The sequence below is a fragment of the Amphiura filiformis genome, chromosome 18 (assembly GCF_039555335.1).
Source record: "Amphiura filiformis chromosome 18, Afil_fr2py, whole genome shotgun sequence".
Lineage (NCBI taxonomy): Eukaryota > Metazoa > Echinodermata > Ophiuroidea > Amphilepidida > Amphiuridae > Amphiura > Amphiura filiformis.
In genome coordinates, this window is record NC_092645.1 from 28495327 (window position 1) to 28515559 (window position 20233).

The 20233-nt window shown below is 37.4% G+C and overlaps 1 long non-coding RNA gene across 1 annotated transcript; it reads right to left on the reverse strand.

Annotated features, from left to right (window-relative positions):
• Positions 1–808: 808 nt before the first annotated feature.
• Positions 809–8881, reverse strand: LOC140139426 (uncharacterized). Its single transcript, XR_011857116.1, has 3 exons — positions 8697–8881; positions 4268–4406; positions 809–953 (listed from the first exon to the last, which is right to left on the reverse strand). It is a non-coding gene; the product is annotated as an uncharacterized lncRNA (long non-coding RNA).
• Between the last annotated feature and the right edge of the window lie 11352 nt (positions 8882–20233).

The following is a 20233-nucleotide window of genomic DNA, read 5'->3' on the forward strand; positions in this document are numbered from 1 at the left end:
TCCCTATATCTTCGTGTCAAAAATTGCCGTGATAGTACAGCGAATCCTCTCGATTTTCAACAGCTACGCATGGTAATTTTGTTCGAGATAGGCCGAGCGGCTCAGGCTAAGCATACCATGACTATCATATGAGATACCACAGAGTTTCTATACTCTACACATTATTACGATTTGTGCATGCTCTAGTACCCCATATGATGTTTCTATTACAAGAAAAATCGATTTGTTTTCAGGTAAAACCAGGGTTTTGTTTCCAGTACACTAACTCGAAAAGCAATACACTAATTAGCGGGGCATTGCAGCTTACTGTGGATATCTTTTACTGCATTTTATAAGTAAAGATTTTGAAATCCAAAGTAAAAATTGTGATATATTTAATTTTGAGAATTACAATTATACTTTATAGGTATAAAGGAACACGTTTAGCCCATTCAGTTAAGTTCCAGGTGCAAGTCCTATAACACAATGCCTATGTAAACTTTCTTTATCTTTGTCAATAATAGAATATTGATTTCAACGGAGTATAGAGCTGTATGGAAAAATATTTATACAGTGTGTTGACACTGTGCAATAGGGTTTTCATATAGTTGTGTTTAGTGAAGCATATCTCTGGATTGCCAAAACCAAAATTAATGAAACAAACGGTATTTGAAAGCTAGAATGCTCCCTTGACGTAAGCATCATGTCACAACAGTATTTTATTGCTAAAGATGACGCTTTCCACTTGCACAATTTTTTTTTGCGACAGGCTGTATAACACAAATCCACTAAAATATGGTGGGTTAAAAACTATTCAAACGTACCCGAGCAGATTGTACAATTCCAACAATACCGAGTGAAAAACTGCAGAATATGGTGACCATTATTGACTTGACCATAAAGTCCTTCGGAGGGGGCGGTGGCTTGCACATCGGCAAGCTTTTTGGAGAAGATTCAAAAAGTGGCTGCTGATTCTGTAACCAGAGCATACGAAAGTACATTAACATAACATAACATAACATAACAGAAAACTTTTGGTGCGCTGTTCCTTATGACAAGCTCGTAGCGCTTACAAAGTAAAAATAAAAACATCTTAAAGTACACAAACAAAAGCCTTAAATAAATAATGTTATAGAGTACAAACCTTAAATTTACATAATACAAGGCGTAAAATAACACAAGTCAACTAAGGAAATCAACAGAAACATATCATGGAAAAAGATAGGTCTTAATCGACTTTTTAAAACTCGCGATAGAAGAGGATTGTCTTATAGTGATGGGAAGTTTATTCCATTCCCGTGAAGCACATAGAGTAAATGTCCTGTCGCCTGCTCTAAGGTGAGCCTTGGGGTAATCCAAACGAAGAAAATCATTGACGGATCTGAGATTACGAGTTGGATGATAAATATGGAGACAAGTATTCAGATAATCTGGTGCTAAGTGGTTTAGAGTCTTGTAGACGTAGAGGAGCAGTTTGTAAATAATACGCTGTTGGACAGGAAGCCAATGAAGAGCAGATAACAGTGGTTGCGAATCGTGCTTGCGAGGTACATTAAAAACAAGTCGAGCTGCCCAGTTTTGAAGACGTTGAAGACGAAGGACATGTTTATGTGGAATTGAAGACAAGAGACCATTACAGTAATCCAAACGGGACAAAACAAGTGAGCGAGCAGCATGATTACAAGTATCTTCATCAATATATTTTCGTATTCTGGTTAAATTACGTAGATGAAATGTAGTTGTCTTGCATAAATTAGTGATGTGCGTTGTCATAGACATATTTGTATCAAAAAATGAACCAAGATTACGAACTGACTCGGATGGCAAGATGGTTGAATCTCCAATTTTGAGTGAAACATTGTTGATAAAGCGTGAGTTATGAGGAGAGGATGCAATGAAAAATTCAGTTTTATCATTGTTGAGTGGCAAACACGGTTTGGGTTGGTTCCATATTTATATGAATCCCCGTGGGTTGAATTATATGGGAAACATTTTCCAGCAATCCTCAGAGTCCGGTGTCGAAAGAGCGGTGTTTTGCCGATTTTTGGCACAGCATTTTGGGCACCTTGTGGATAATACACTCGCAAACGACATAAAAGATGGAAAACAGTAGACATGCATTCACATGATAAGAAAATGGCAAATTGACCACTTTGAGAATTCACCCCTAGGGGTACAAATAATTTTTGCCCAGCCGCTTAGTTATGAATGGTAGTTTGATATTACACAGGGCTACTTTGCATTATTTGTTATTTCTTTTGTAATCAAGTAATATATTTTTCACCACCCTACGCCATACATAAACTTGCCTAGCCATATGTCCCTTAAATGAGATTTTCAAAAAGGAAACTAGTTTGGCGGAGGATAGCCTCGAAACCACGCCGCACCTTGCCGGCGGTCAGTACAGTAAAAATACGCTAGATCACTCGTCCACATGATTCATAAGTAGCCATCACGAAATAGGAACCTACATGTATGTACACAACTCCAATACCTGGTAAGGAATTAACAATATTATCACCGATTATGACAAGCAAATTAATGCGTACTCTATAGCGCTAGCTATGTAATTTTACATATCTTTTTCACCATCTTTACAGTCTTTATTTTCACTAAATTTAAAAAAACATGATGCAGTCATGTCTACAGTAGAATTCAACTCGACCTTTGCAGGACTTAAACCCCATTAAAAGCTATTAAACCAAGATAACACTCATTGAAAACAGCTCAACTGATTAAATCATGTCTTCTCTGGTTAAATACACACAACATATGTTTCTGTTTTACACGTACAATGGAGCAATGAGCTGGGATTATACTTTCAGTTGGGTGAACAATTATAAAGCGAGCGCTATAGAGAACAATTGTGTGTGGTCTTTGTTTACGAAATGAGACAATACGTGCTTATTGTTAACCAGCGTTCTTGAAAATGAGAAACATGGTGGTTTGCAGACTTAACACGGTTTGGAAATAATTTCTTCATATGTTTTGGTGTTATCTGTCGTTTACATATCCTTCCTAAAACACCAAAGTACGCATATTTCCAAACATCTAAATTAGCTAAAAATTTAGGACATGTTACAAAACTATATTTTCTAGAATTTTAGAAGAGTACTTTTAATATTGGCCGGTTATTTTTCACACAGCGACGTTAACTAGGCAATGTACTATTACCTATAACATTAACTAAAACACCAAAGTACGCATATTTCCAAACATCTAAATTAGCTAACAAGTAAGGACTTGTTACAAAACTACATTTTCTAGAACTTTAGAAGAATACTTGTAATATTGGCCGGTTATTTTCATACAGCGACGTTAACTAGGCATATCCCCATACTTTTAACGTGGGCTATTTGTAGAGGTCACGCGTCAATGGGAAAGAGCACTGTGTATTGTGTATAGGAAAACGGACAGTAACTGCAGTATGATTGGCGTACATAGAGTTAAACTAAACCAGATCAATTGTACTGCGATTTGGGTATCATCAATCGTTATAACTGTTATGCATAAGGCCAAGTAAAATAAAAAACATGTTTCACGTCCGGGGTTTTGGAAAAAATGAGGAAGAGGGGCTTTTTATTTTTTTATGAGTTTATGGCAAAATAATTCATATAATAATTTTCTATACACTTTCCTTCGAAGGTTGATACCAAATTTGATATCAAACGTTTAATCATCGTGGGCATAGGAACTGTTGTTTGAAAATTCGTGCAACTTTAAAAATGGAAATTGTATCACGTAGCGGAGCTAGCTTGAGTGCCAAGAATTACGTCGCCTGAATAGGCCGGCAGGTTTACCCAAGCATGTCAAAATGCAAATCAAATACCCCGCTCTTTCAATTGTGCGCTGGCAATTGTACAATAATTCCTGTACGGGTCGGGTTGCTTCAGGCCACATAACAAGCTGATACCATGCATTGTCTTTTGCGTGGTTAATTCGTAATTTGTCATTTTTAAAATTGCACGAATTTCCTAACAACGGCTCCTATGCTCACGATGATTAAACTTTTGATATCAAATTTGGTATCAACCTTCAAAGGAAAGTATATAGAAAATTATTGTATAAATTATTTTGCCATAAACTTATCAGACTCTGATTAAATGGGGATGGAACTAGTGGAGACTTTTTAATTTGGCTGTGTTTATATGAATTGTAGAATGAACTTTCGCAAAACATTAAGGTGTTATTTTTCAATAATATATTGATTTTGACAATGAGAATCGAATTTTTGGCTGCGTCGACCAACAATACCTAGTTTCCTGTAAGTTAAAATATTTATACTTACCACAACATGCTGTTCGTATGGATTTACCACGATATGCTGTTGGTATGGTGTTTCCGTATTGTAATCACCGCTAGCATGGCTTTGAGGTGCAGAGGAACAATATGCGGTAGACATTGAATTTCTTCATTGTCGATCAAACCTAAAGATCGAAAAATGTAGTAAAAAAGTAAAACAAAGAAATGATGTAGTACATGTATGAAGACACTTTGGGTGCAAGAGGTTTAAGGGATCTAGAATGAGCGTTTATGGAGTTTCGACAGTATTTTTGGTGAGACGTATCGAATTGCATTCTAAATACGAAGCATGTCTTTCTGATATCAAATAATTTTCATTTTTTGAAAATCACAATATAATACAAATTTTATGACAAATTATAAAAATTTGATATTTTTCAAATTTTTGATATATATACAGTCCTCGAAGTAAATTATATAAATCTAATGATATATTTTAAAGTGTATGTAGTTGGGAGGAAAAGCCGACGGTCAATTAGAAAATGTTGACCTTTCATATTGAAGATATGGATTTTTTCCCCAAAAGACCTAATTTTTTGGGTATTTTTGGAAAAAAAAATCCATATCTTCAATATGAAAGGTCAAAATTTTTCAATTGATCGTCGGCTTTTCATCCCACCTACATACACTTTAAGTATAAATCATCAGATTTATAAAGTTTACTTCGAGTACTGTTAAATATCAAAAATATCAATTTTAATGATTTGCCATAAAATGTGTATTAAATTGCGAATTTCAAAAATCAAAATTATTTGATATCAAAAGGACATTCTTCGTATTCAGAATGCAATTCGATATGTCTGATGTGCTCTAATGTCCCAAAATAAATAGTGTCCAAACGTTCATACCCCAGCCCTTAAGGAAGAGAAAATAATACTTTGTGAACAAATGTTACACATTATTGAAATTATCAATCACATTTACCCAGTTCTGCTTTAAAATTTTAATTCCTACAAAGCTCTGATACTAGTATTTTCATAAAACACATTAATTATACTTATACTGACACTTTCAAATGTACAGGGTGTATCAAAATCAAGTATACAGTTGAAAAATGCCCCTAGATTAAAAAGTATGAGGTCTTTGGTCAAAATTCTCTAGTTGATAACTTAATCAACATCTTGTCCCCCTACAGCTGAACAATCACTAGCGTGTGACCATTAATAAGGATTTGGTAGCTACTTTTGTGAGCCGAGTACAAAAAGCAGTTGCGCGAAGTCAATTGGGTTTAAATGCCCGGTGCTTGTTATTGTTGTGAAGCCAAGAGCCACATGCAGGTGTACAGATCATTTTGTCCTCATTGTTAGGGTTCCAATCATGTGCATGAGTGAGTTACATAACACGTGACTTTTGGTAAATCTGGGCAACTATGTCCTTACATATGCTAGATTTAACTTGAAAAGGAGAATAGCCACATTAAATACTCCGCAGTACACGCCAGAGCAAAGGGCCTTCATTGTTGCAGTGTACCATCGCACCCAGAATCCAGCAGAATTGTTTCGGAGATTCGGTCAGCAGTACCCAAATGCACGTCCCCCTTCACGTGGCGCTTTTACAAGTATCAGATAACAGGAACGAGCCGTAATCGGAACAGAGAACATTGTGGTCACCCCCGAATTGGAAGATCTGCTGCTAATATCCTAGCAGTCCGTAGCACTCTGCAGGCGGGGGAAGCAGGAGGTCAAAATGAAATTAGCTGCCGTCGAAATGGACTTGGAATACCATCTGCAACCTTTAACAGAATAACTCGTTTATGACTTGCGATTTCATCCCTATCAGACGATAAGGAGACACCAACTTCAGCAAGCAGATCACCAACGTCACACTGTGTTCTGCCAGTGGCTTCTTGCCCTTACTCTACGTTTCCTGGAAGATTTCATCATTGGCGATGAAGCAGAGTTTGCATTAAATGATTTCACAAGTCTTCCTGCAGACCTTGATGAACTTCAGAGGCACATAATTGCACAAATTGACATTCTCAGGCAGGACTTACCTCTCATTAGACGTGGTGTGAACGCCATGTTGAGAAGAGCCGAAATCTGCATACAGAGGAATTGTGGGCATGTGGAATACTAAGACTAAAACTGTCAATAACTGTAAACAGTAAAGAAAGTGGTGAGACTTTTTTGTGATTTGTATGTTGTTTTGACTTATCATTGGTCACACGCCAGTGATTCTTCAGCTATAGGAGGACAAGATGTTGATTAAGTTATCAACTAGAGAATTTTGACCACAAACCTCATACTATTTAATCGGGCGGCATTTTTCAAACTGTATACTTAATTTTGATACACCCTGTAGAGGAAGGAAACGCACTTCTAAAAGTCAACACCTCAAATTACATTTAAATTTGTGCGTTTTATCATTTATATATTTTCACTTAGGCCTATATTATTTTGTATTTATAGGCACTCTTGTTCTAGGCCTACACCGTTAACATATACACCATACAAAAATTTATATCGCGCCTGGTTAAAGATATTGCTCATTAAATATCAAGGCTAATTAACATGAACATGAATTAAGCATCAGGAAACATTACTTAGATGTGTCGTGGTAAGGTACTCCACATACATGGGCTACAGACGTAAAAAACATGATAATTAACCAATACAATATCCCTGCAGTGTTTTATCCCTTAGCCTGCGTCTCACAGGTTTTACAAATGCAGCGCAAGTGTTTGGGGTCGTGTAAACGGTTTATGACTGATATCGTGCAAAACCCTCCATATTTTTCATGCTGTTCGTTATTGTGTATGTGCGATATACTTAAATACAACTGTGTATGTTACTGTGTAAGGTTATTTGTAGAATATCTGGGGTGTGCGATCTTGAAGCAGCAAAGTCCTTGAAGTGTTGTTAAATGGTTTATGGAATTATGTGGGCCGTAGTCGTCAGCTACAGTCTGTGAAGTATGCTGAGGCTCGTGGATCAACGTCTAGGCGTTGTGCCTGTGCGTGGGACACTATAAATCACTGCGCTTTTTTTTACTTCGAAATCCCTGAGTTAATTCGCCAATCGTCAGACAAGCATAGTGATCTCGATTTGTACAGCTGCTTTCTTCCGTATTACTTCATTAATTTGGTTTAAAATAGACAGAATATATCCCACAGGCAGTACTTATTCCTCACAATATTGCATTTTTAAAGGTCTTACAATATTGCTTTAAGAATTCGTGAACTACACCCTAATCCTCCCAACTTACTCCAAATAGCTGAGATTTGTATACTAGCAGAAACCTAGGACTGCATGGACTACCTACATGTTTGTATGCATAAACTTTTTTGTTGCCGATTCAGTCATCTGATAAAAATAAATGTAGATATTTATATAGCGCTTTATGCCGTAAACAGCATCAAAGCGCTTTACATTTATTCCGCCGTCATTAGAATATGTCAGAATCACGTTTGCAGCCTACAAGTGGCGAATGGTCCATCAGTACAACGACTGTGACTACCCCTAAACAGCTTCCCATTGCACCTGGGTGGGGTGATGCAAGCGAGGCAAAGCGCCTTGCCCAAGGGCGCAACACGGTAGTGGGACGGGGAATCGAACCCAAGCACGTCGAGCAAGCCCTCGGATTATGAGTCCAAGGCCGTAAACACTGAGCCACCGTGCCAGTCTTTATTTTCGGTCTGTCGATAGAAAAAATTGTAGCCTATGGGGCTCTGTAATACGTGCAGTTAACTATATTGAAATTTTGGAAATAGACCGTTTTAGTGTCACTATTATCTATTAGACCATACCCTAAAAAGAAGATGCTAGAATTAGTATATGACCATCATCTGAGACACAACTATACCTGTAACAAAAAGTAATAATCATTTAAAAATACACATGCAATTTTTGTCTTTACATGTTGTGCCTCCCGGTTCCAGTAACAAAAAAGGATGAAGAGAATATATGTAAATTACAACAACTATGTTACGTATTTAATTATATACCTCATCTAAATATTTCCGCCATCTGATTGGTTAAAAGCGCGGGTATAGTTTTGTCTATGCCCGCAAAGGTAACTATGCCCCGGGCATAGTTCTGTGTGTGCTTTGTTCCCAGCGTAAAATGATATTACGCACGCGTTAATGTTTTCGCGCACTATAATTACGCGCAATCACAGATTGTAATCGGTGCCGTTTGCATTAAAACTATCAATTTCTCTTCCCAAAATCGATGCATTTAACCAAGCAGGTGACAAGAACCTTCAGATTTGGTATATAAAACAAATATAATTGACTACTTTTTATTCGGGGCATTAATATGGTTAAACTTTAGGCCCGCGTGATCTCAAAACATGACTATGGTCATGGTCTTGAGATCACCGGTGGGCATATAATTTTGACCATGCCCCTCATAGCAGTCAATATTTGTATACTAGTTGCCTACATAAACGAGTCTCTTACAAAAATGTTGTCTTACCTTTCTTATCAGCCATCACTCATCAAATCAAGACAATCTCTCCCCTTTGTTTAATAATTATGTTCCAAATGTAAAATTTCCTTCTAGACTGGTACAATACCAGTTTATTAGCTCCTACATGCACGCTTGTTGGTGTGGAGTCGGAAGTCAAGTTATGTTCGAAATGCACAGTGTACTTGCAACACCCATGGATATAAAGAAACATATATGGTAATGAATTCATGACGATTAATTGTTAATTTCCTTTTCTACCATCAATTTTTGATTTTTGCAAGTTTGAATACAAAATGACATATTTCTTTGATTGTTGGAAAAGTCGCGGCAAGATTCCTTACAAGCCTAAGTCATATGTTCTTGTTTTACACAGTTTAAGCAGTTGTATTAGGGTGGGGGATTTTAGACATTGCATTGCAACTTTAAGAAATGAAATGAAATAATGCAAGGATATCTATCCAAATGACCAGTTCTTAAGGTTTTTTTATTGACTAAATCAATATATTAATCAAAAATAACACTTTGATATTTTGCAAAAGTTCATTCTACAAATCATATACTTTGGAAACTTGCTTAATTTATTGTTGTTAATGTGTTATGTACATTTTACAAAAGTGTTGTTGTTTCAGCCCTCTTTACAACATAACTCAAGAACCACAGGACCTACAAAAGAATTTCTGTGATATTTGAATTCTTCTACACGCTCGCAAGGAAATGAGGAATGCAATTTTTGCCAAAGCTCACTACCATTCGCAAGATGCTGTGAACTACCAAATCGCAACACCAATAGTGTATTACCTTAAGAGAAGCGTCAAATTTGATTTCCATGTCATTTTTTTCCCGCCCATCACATGAACTTTAAATTTTCAAATCAATGAAAACTGCATATTTTTCTTCTACAGACACGTTTTAACAATATCGGTCGCAAAGGATGAAAATTTTGACTTTTGTTTTGATCACAATTTTGAATATTTTGATGTACAAAAATAGTATAAGGTCCTAATTCTGAGATCCGTCAATCCCAACCTACAATATTCATCACAGGTGTCGTTTGATGGCCACTTGTAGAATATTTACTTGTATTATGTATAGTGCTGCAGAATGGTGAAACCATCTTTAAAGTTTTGTGAAAAGTGTGAAATTTGGCTCAGATATAGTATTCAGTATGGTGAACAATTCTAGGGGGAGGGCCAAAAATATTTTTTCCAATATGGCCGCCATTTTCAAAATGGCGCCCAAATTGCCAAAAAAAATTAAAAATCACCATGAAATTGAGTAAAGTAGCCATTTCTCGTCTGATGTTTGAGATATTTATTGAAAATGTAGTATGTAACACGTTTTCAATTTAATGCACAGATTAACTAATTTAAAATGGCTGTCATTATTCAAAATGGCCGCCATATCGACTAATTTTCACCATGAAATATACATTAAAATCAGATATCAGGAATTTGCACAAGTAGCATGTTAATTTGTATGCCAACACATATGCAGCCCATGCATAAACCACATGCACATACACAACCCCTACACCCACCATACATACCCCATATAATCCACATCACACATCCATATCAAAATGCTAATCTATTATTTATCACTATAAAATGAATTGACTTCAGTTAATATTCTAAAATAGTCAATGAAACTTAAACATAAACTCAATATAAAATCATGTCAACAATAATTTTTATGGCCCTTATGGGTATCCATGATAATTTGAAGAACTGTTGGTGGCGTTATTTTAGGGTACAGGCTGTATTTACAACATACTCAAGCAGATGGCTTGGCAATGTGGAAGAAGTAATTGAATCTGAAGATAACACTACACAAAATATGGTCTCCTGGGCAGCTTTCCATGCCAGTAATACAGATCATGATCCTGGCAACCCTACAGATATCAGCTCACTTCTACCTCTATTTGCTGAAAAGGCAACATCTCCTGATACGCCATGCTATAATTGTCAAGCAGAATGTGGACTTTCTCAATCCTGGTCAGACTCCTGTTATTGCACGTGAACATCCATTGTTTGCTCTTTCCATGCAGATCCAGTGGAACTGACCAGAAACTCACCGTGAAAACAAGATGGTCATCATGTTTGGAGGCCTTCACATAGAGATGGCTGCATTTAGAGCCATTGGTGACTGGTTAGATGAAAGTGGATGGACAAGCGCACTAGTAGAATCTGATATAACATCACCAGGAACAGCAGACTCCTTCCTCAAAGCATCGCATTTGAACAAGACATGCTCACCAGGTCACAGCTTTAGTATATCATATGAAAAGTATATAGCAAGTTTATCACCAGATGAAATACCAGAAGAATTTGATGTAGCAGACGTATGCAAGAAAGCCCACGATTCCATTACTGGTGGATCACATTGGAATTTGAGTTAGTCATCTTCAGCTTTGTGAGGTCACTTCGGGAAGCCAAATTGAAGCTCTTGATCGGCTTATGCCTTGGTTTTTCGCCCTTGACCACCCGCACTATAGCCGTTGGTTGCCCGAACACCTGCGAGATATGAAGACACTTCAGATTGTCCATCCTTCCGTTGCAGAACAATTTGAAAGTGGCAAATTTGTCATGAAGAAGACCCATTGTTCATTTTCTTCCATAGCTCTGGATCATGCTCGTGAGCAAAATAACAGTATTGTAAAGGGTGACGGTGGAGCTATCGGACTCACATAAAACACATCAAAGCTAATGCGGTGGATGGTTGCAGGACCAGAACTTGCCCAAGTCATTGGTGAGTTTGAAGAGTCAGTTGAGAGTATTGTGCTGAAGAAGATCAAGGGACCTGATGTCAAACACCATGAGCAAGTGAAGTCAGTGCAGGTCACATTTGCCAAACAAGTGAAGTCTCTCTGCCATACCATAGAAGAGATGGGTAACCCCTTTGAAGAGCAATCCAATGATCTGTTGGTTCTTGACACCAGGGATATTGATGGAGAGGAAGTAGTCTCCACAGTTCGCAACATCCAAAAGCTAGGAGAGGAACAGTATACCTGCGCTGTAGAAGAGCGCCTTAACAAGAGAACAAAGTCTCTGTTTCACACATTGAAACGTAACAAGTTGCCACTGTTCAGCTGCCCTGCACCTGTAGTGAAGTCGAATGAGAAGCTGCAGATAGCGTCCCCGAAGAAGACATGCACCCTGTTCTCCAGGTTGTACGTGTCTTGTCAAGCTCGTGATGGAAATATTGAGGAGTTTTTCTGTCATCATAATCAGAGTTATCCTCCGTCACTATCACGTTTTGGAGAGGTACAAAGGCAGATCTTGTTGAATGTTTCAAGGATACATATGCCACCCCACCACAACATGTCTCAGAGGTTGATGCTATTCTCCTTGATGGTGCTGCTGTTAATAACATACTGAAGCCTGCTGCCGCCAAAACTTTCAGCGAGTACTCAGAGCTCATATTCTTGTCCTATATTCGGTCCCAGCTCATGAAAGCCAGTAGAGTCGATATTGCCTGGGACGAATACATTCCAAATACTGAGTCTTAAAGCAACAAGAAGAAAGAAGCATGGAAAGGGAACAAGGAGACGTGTACAACCAAACACCAAGATACCCGGTAACTGGCAGGCTTTCCTAGGAATCGATGAGAATAAGGTGTAACTCTTTGCTTTTCTGGCACAAAAGTCTATCACATTTCACACAGAAGGGAAGGTCATCTCTACATTTGGCAAATCGGTTTTGCTGAATTCCCAAGCAGAGAATATCAGTCGCCTATCACCGTGTACACATGAGGAAGCTGATACTAGGCTGCTATTACATGCAGTGGATGCTGCTGCTTCTGGATACCAGCGAGTCGTGGTTCGTACCGTAGACACAGATGTGATAGTCTTGTGCATAGCCTTATTTGCCCAAATGAACTTCACCGAAATGTGGGTATTATTTGGCACCGGTAAACATCGCAGGCTCATACCAGCTCATACCATAGCCCAGACATTGGGACCAGAGAAACCTATGTTCCTGCTGATGTTCCTGCCTTTACTGGGTGTGATCAGACATCATATTTTCTAAACAGAGGAAGGAAACAGCATGGGAAGCAAGCAAAGTTTTGCAGCACTTAGTAGAGTGCCTCCTACAGAGCAGAAGTTGAAGCAGTATATGGCAACAATTGAACGATTCGTTGTTGTCATGTACGACAGAACAAGCTGCTGTGATAGTGTTGACAATAGTCGTAGAACTTTTCACAGAGAAGAGAAGGTCAATGGAATTAATTCCATCCACCTCAGCAGCACTCTTCCAGCATGCCAAAAGAGCATCATATCAGGCTGGATATGTCTGGGGGCACGCGTTACTGCGAGCTCCAGAATTGCCAGACCCGGTTGATTGGGGATGGACAAAGAAGAATTCATCTGTTTGGCAACCTTTGTGGACAACGCTGCCCGAAGCTATGCCATGGGGACTGCGAGCACCAATAAATTGATGATCAGGCAACTGTCTGGATTCTGGAACTTATGTTCAATTGGAAGGTATTTGTGATGCCTCATGCCAAAAGGAGAGACTTTGCTGATGATTTTAATTTTTGGTTATTATCCTTTTATCTGTTAGAGCATTTTAAAAGCATTAAAATGACATCCTATTTATTGAAATTGGTCAAGGCAATCAGGTTTTATAACAGAAAATCTGTTGGAAATTCTTATATTTGTTTTACTTTTTTGCTGCTTATTTTCACTAGTTTCTTGAAAAGTGTTCTGCCACAAAGACCCCTTTCGACATACATCATCACATCTATAATATGGACAATAAACAAAGAATCAACAATGAACAATTTAAAAGTAATGACGCATATACTTGCAGAATTAAGCGTAATTTAAGATTGTAAACGTAAAATTAAGTATTGTTTCTCTGAAATGGCGGCCATTTTGAATTTAGCGGCCATTTTGGATTCTTTTTGAGTTGAATAATTAATAACCAATCAGACATGGGCTATTTACCCGTTTTCAGTTACATACATGCAGTAAAATACCACTACAGGTTGTTAACATCTAGTATTTCTATGGTTGTAGCGGCCATTTTGCATTTTGGCGGCCATCTTGGATTCTGAGCCAAAATAATTTTGGCCCTCTATCCAGATATGTTTAGTATATGATCACCGACATCTGTGCCAATTTTTACACTTTTCACAAAAATTTTTTTGTATTGGGCACCATTCTGCAGCACTAAAACATTCAGATATAATTACACAGATTTCCTTCCATTACACAGATTTCCTTCCATTACACTGAATGCAAAATTAATAGAATTTACTGCAACTTTCAGATCTTGCGCTACATTGATTTAAATGTACCATGTGGCGTCAATATTTGGTCAATTGCTACAAATGAATTGCTACAATGTCACAATGTGCAGAAATAAATTCTGCTTTCAACGCATTTTACAGACTTGTAATACATTCACCCGCTTTTGAATAATGGTCTTTATTTAAGGGGGGTCAGTTACTTTTTTTTAGATGTTTAGTATAACTAGTTCCTATAAAGAATAAGCTAGATGGCGCAGTTTCATTACAAGATATTGAAAATCTTTATGTACACGCATATGAATTCCGTGCAAATTTAACATAAGGGGTGTGATTTCAAAGACGGGAGACCTATGCATGAAACAAAGAGGAGAATCCAATGGAAGCTGAACAGATGTCCTTCATTGGATATTTAATACAAGGCAATAGGAATTTACTGGAAATTTCAAATCTTGCGTTACGTTCATTCAAAATGTAATGCCACGGCATCAATAGTGGGAATATTGCACTACAAATGAGGTGCCATAATGCGCAAAAATTATTCTGCCTCGACTACATATCGCAAATTTGACATAGGATCAACCGGAATAATTAATGGTCATTCATTAAGGGGGTACTACACCCCTGGCCAATTTTGTGCCTATTTTTGCATTTTTCTCAAAAATTATAGCGCATTGGTGACAGGTAAGATATGTATATTATAGGGCAAAGACTACAACTACTGCACTGAAAATTCAGAAACTCAAGGCAAGTAGTTATTGATTTATTGATCAAATATTGGTTTTCCCTCATTTTTTGACTGTAACTCCACAACTGTGGTCTGTGCTGAAATAAAATTTCCAGTGCAGTAGTTGTAGTCCTTGCCCCTATAATATACATATCTTACTTGTCACCAATGCGCTATAATTTTTGAGAAAAATGCAAAAATAGGCACAAAATTGGGCAGGGGTGTAGTACCCCTTTAAGGGTGGAATTACTTATTGATTGGTGTTTAGATTGCACAGAGCGCAAAAAGACCGTAAGTTCACTTGGCCACTCAACATGTATACACTAAAGTTGCGTATAGTTTCGTATAGTTTGGTAATGTTTTATACATTTTCAGGGGCCAAAACAAATCTTTCACAACCTTTCATGATGTTTTCACCCTGGAACATGTATTAAACATTAGAAAACCATAAGAAACTATACGTAGCTTTAGTGTATACATGTTGAGTAGCAGAGATGTATCGTTCGAGTCCGGACTTGTTGGACTCGGACTTGGCTCGGACTCGGACACAAAAAGACTCGGCTCGGCTCGGACTCGGACACAAACGGACTCGGACTCGAAGGCGAGTCCGGTCCGAGTCCAGTCCAATGTCCAAATCTATGTAAAATGTGAAATGATTATCTAAAATGTAAAAATAGATCTCAAATTTGTTGACTTTACTTATTTGGCCATTTTCCAAATTAATTGGGGCTGTCAAATCTGTGACCTGTTATTATCCTACATATCCACCAAATTATTTAGATTTATCTGTCACTTAGCAGAATCATATTTTTGTTATCATTTAAAATGAAATAATTGATAATTAATCAAATGCATAATTTTATTAAATATTTGGACTATATAAAAATTTCTACAATGTAAGACTTCTTTCATGGAAGAGAAACATGCACACTGGACCATACATCTCAGCTCCCACTCAGTACTGACAGTATAGGGCTATAGTTTGCATGTGCTCAGTAAGTGAGTACACATGACATTTGTGTGGGCCAATTTTGAAAATATGTTTAGAATTATAAAGGTGAATTTCTGTTAGTATTATTATTATTATAATGATGATGATGTTAATTTTCTATGATGTATTTGAATATATTGCAATTCATTTACATGTAATACTGCACACAGCCTATAGTATGCCAGGCAAACCTATCTGCTAGTCAGCCAGATTCGCCTAGAACACAATACATATTTAGAAATTCAAAACAGGTAGGTCAAGGAAACCTACATAAATATGTTATCTATACTTCACTTGACCCAAATATATGATTTTTTTATGGCAATAAGACACTCGCACATGGAATTTTAGAGGGATTTTGACCCGGATTTTGATAGCAGTTCCACATAGAAAAGCTGCTATCATCATGAGACTAAGATCTAGAAACACCACCGAAATCCCAGACAAACTAGTACCTAGACCAGTGACTTTAACTCGCGTAGTGAAGCCGACACTGCTTAGCAACGACTTGAACAAGGACGCATACCCGGACGCAAGCAAGCAGATAATGTTCGCGTCTACAGAACATGTTGCATCTGACGCGGGCGATAACGGCGCAGTAACCACGCAACCGAGAGCGTCAGAATGTACGCGATTATCTCCTCGCCTAGTATTAGTAACCCCGTCAATATCACCTTGGATACGGGGCTTCACCTCCCGCTGTGGTTAAGGGATGGGCAGTCATAGGTCTAGGTGGTATGTCTATGACCGAAATGCTGTTTTGTTAGCTGAATCTTTTTGATGAAAGTCAATCTTTGACACGATGTAACTTTGCTACGGAAAGAGCTATGACAAAACGGTTTTCAGTTTTGACTTTCTTTACTCAAGGGCTTTAATTTAATATATAAAATTTGTTTGATGGTAAATTTGAATTCACCTGGCATACCTACAGCCTTGTCCCTAGTCGCAATTAAGTTAAAGGCCCATTCAGTGATTTGCTCATCCGGACGATCGTAAAAATCATCAAAATTCAGATTTTGGTACCTTTGTAATTGGCATAGATGTGCTAACATAGCCTGCTAGTGGTTCGGTCGAAAGCCGTGTATTTTAGACAAAATAAAGCATTTGCATGATTCTGGACTTTTGATACTGATGACAGGACAGAAGTCCGACTCGAGATCGAAAGAAGCTCACTCTCCACGTACCAACACGCGTTGCGTATTGTTTCTACTACTTATTACATCAGTAGCTACTATTTTAAACAAAATACACAATTTTAACTGTTTTTCATATTTGAATTGACCGTTAGTTTGCCTCGGTGACCTAACTGACCTTTAATTGCTTATTTTGTTTTCTACTACAAAAATTAAACGTCTGTTTTAAATCAATTTAGACTCTACTTCCCCGTGTTAGAAACACTGGACTAGGAAGTTTTTCCAGTCGATTGGTGGCGCACTGTACGAAAATCTCGATTTTCTCGAGTCGATCTGAGTTGAAGTAGAAAACCTTTCTAAAACTTCTGTTTTTGACTAATTTGTCGATGTATTCAGGGAAAAGTGGTTTAATGAAATTCTGTAGACTTATTCTTTATTTCTAAGCAACTCTGACAAATTTCCATTTTTTTAATGTTCCTGTGAAATCACTGAAAGGGCCTTTAACTGTGAGTTTACATGTAGTGTGCTACACACACACACAAAATACCCCCACATGCCTGCTGTCTGATACAGGTACTAGGTGGTCTGATACATGTAGTTTTTACCTTCAGGAGTAACCTGTTCATGGACATGGCTTTTGAAGAAAGTGTGTACGGTTGGTTGGTTGAGTCAACAGTGTTGGGTGGGGTTTGGTAGAGTGGTGTGTGGTGTGATGCAGTGAGTGACCTTCTCATCACATTTCTACAATTGTATCATCAAAATGCCATAAAATTATGCGGAAACTTTAAAATTGACCTTTTTCAGCAAATTTGTATTGTAAATTTTTTAAATAAGAAATAAAATAAAAAATTTTGCTCCATTTTTGCAAATAATGACCCATTTTTTTCAAAATGTTGTACCAAATGACCCCTTCTTTCAAAATTTTATACCCAATTACCCCTTTTTCATTTTGTTATACCCAAACTAAGCAATGCCAATAGGTAGATACCTGTCACATTAAAGTTGAATGAACCCCCACCCCCACCGGGCATGGACTCTCACCCCGAGTCCGGACTCGAGCCGGACTCGAGTCCGGACTCGGGTCTTATTTTTGTTGGACTCGGACTTGGCTCGGACTCGGCACCCCTGGACTTGGACTCGAGTCCGGACTCGGACACAAAAGGACTCGGACTTGGCTCGGACTCGGATACAAATGGACTCGGCTCGGCTCGGACTCGGACAAGCTGGACTCGGGTACAAGTCTGTTGAGTAGCCAAGTGGACTTACGGTCTTCTTGCGCTCATACCACTTGACAAGCAAAGACAGAAAACGTACCATATTTTGGAATTTTATCTGCTTAAAAACATTAGTGTGTATTATAATAGAACTACCATTATTAATATTGTTGAATTCTGAATTCTCAAGCTCATACAGACAATACGAGGGATCTATGATAAATACACAATACATAAATCGATTTTGATTTCGGCCATGAGCTCCGCTCACAGACATTGCCAGGAGGGTGAAAGTGCATAGGAACAATGCCGGAAACTACATCACTCTATTGTTCGACTTAAACTACATCATTTTTAACGCATGCGTGTTCGTTAATACAGCTTTAGTCTCCTCCACCTTCTCAATTAACATGGTACGTGGAATGTCTGGAATCACACTGACGGCGGAGGAGAATACTAGCTGGTCAGACAGTTTAATTTCATCAAGCATATAATACCTAAACAATCACCGTCATTTGATCGATTTACTACAGAATATAATTGATTATTCAAAATATAATTTTAATATTGTAAACATGTTAACTTATATATTTGTGTACTAAAGTATAAGGACACGTGAATAAAATCATGTCGAAGACAAAATGGCCGCTAATCCGCCTATTGTCTAGACTACATCTTCCGGTTTGTTACGTAATACTAGGATGCCCATCCCTTTGTATCGATCCCTGACATTGCGTCGGTTGCGAGTTATATGGAGCCCAGTCAGCATATCATTTTTCTTGTAAGACGGTCTGAATTTTTGCATTTTATAGGAAAAGTCCACGTAGGTCCGCAAAGTTTCTTTCAGATATTAAAAGATTAGATTCCCATAAAGACGAAACAGTAATCTTTAGTCGGGACCTTACATAAAATTTTCACCATCAATTCAGTGTTAATTTTGACCAAATTCAGGAAATATTTTGGCGTATATAAAATCAAATTCTCTGCCTCATAAACCACATGAATTTTAGCACGATTGAATATCACGAATCGTATTATATTCATATATTCTTTTATACATAGGATGCTTCAGTTTTAACACACAAAAAATATTTCATTGAAAACTCTCCCTCAATTTTTTGTTATTTTAGCAGCATTCTAAAAACACTCGGCGTATATCGAGTACTGCTGTATTGCTCAAGGGACGGACAAAGGGTGCCTTTTGGCACCGGGCGGAATCTGAATAACCATGGTTGTTACTTAAGGGATCTTACATTAACGTTTAGCGACGTTTTCACGTATTTTTTGTGGGAGCTGAGAGTCACCAGACCTATCGAATTGCATTCTGAATACGAAGAATGTCCTTCTGATATCAAATAATTTTCATTTTTGAAATTACGATATAATACAAATTTTATGAGACATTATTAAAATTTGATATTTTTCACATTTTTGATATATAACAGTCCTCGAAGTAAATTGTATAAATCTAATGACATATTCTTAAAGTGTATGTAGGTGGGATGAAAAGCCGACGATCAATTGAAAATTTTGACCTTTCATATTGAAGATTATGGATTTTTGTCCCAAAAAGACCTATTATTTTTTGGTGTTTCAATACGAAAGGTGAAAATTTTTCAATTGATCGTCGGCTTTTCATCCCACCTACATACACTTTAAGTATAAATCATCAGATTTATAAAGTTTACTTCGAGTACTGTTAAATATCAAAAATATCAATTTTAATCAATTGCCATAAAATGTGTATTACATTGCGAATTTAAACAAAAAATCAAAATTATTTGATATCAGAAGGACATTCTTCGTATTCAGAATGCAATTCAATATGTCTGATGTGCTCTAATGTCCCACAATAAATACTGCCCAAACGTTCATACCTCGCCCCTTAAGGTTAGCAACTATTTTAAACCGTTGCGGTTTGGTAGTTCACAGTAGTTGCGAATGGTAGTAAGGTTTTGCAAATTTTACATTGACTAAAGCGAGTGTACAGAGGAACCCAAATATCACAGATATAATTTTATATCTTGGGTTGAAAGAAAACACTTAAAACGTACATAATTCATTAACATCAATAAATCAAACTATTTCAAAGCATGTGATTTGTAGAATGAACTTTTGCAAAACATCAAAGTACTATTTTCAATAATATATTGATTTAGATAATGAAAATCGGGTTTTTTGGCTGCTTCGACCAACAATACCTAGTCTACCCGTAAAGTAACAAAAAT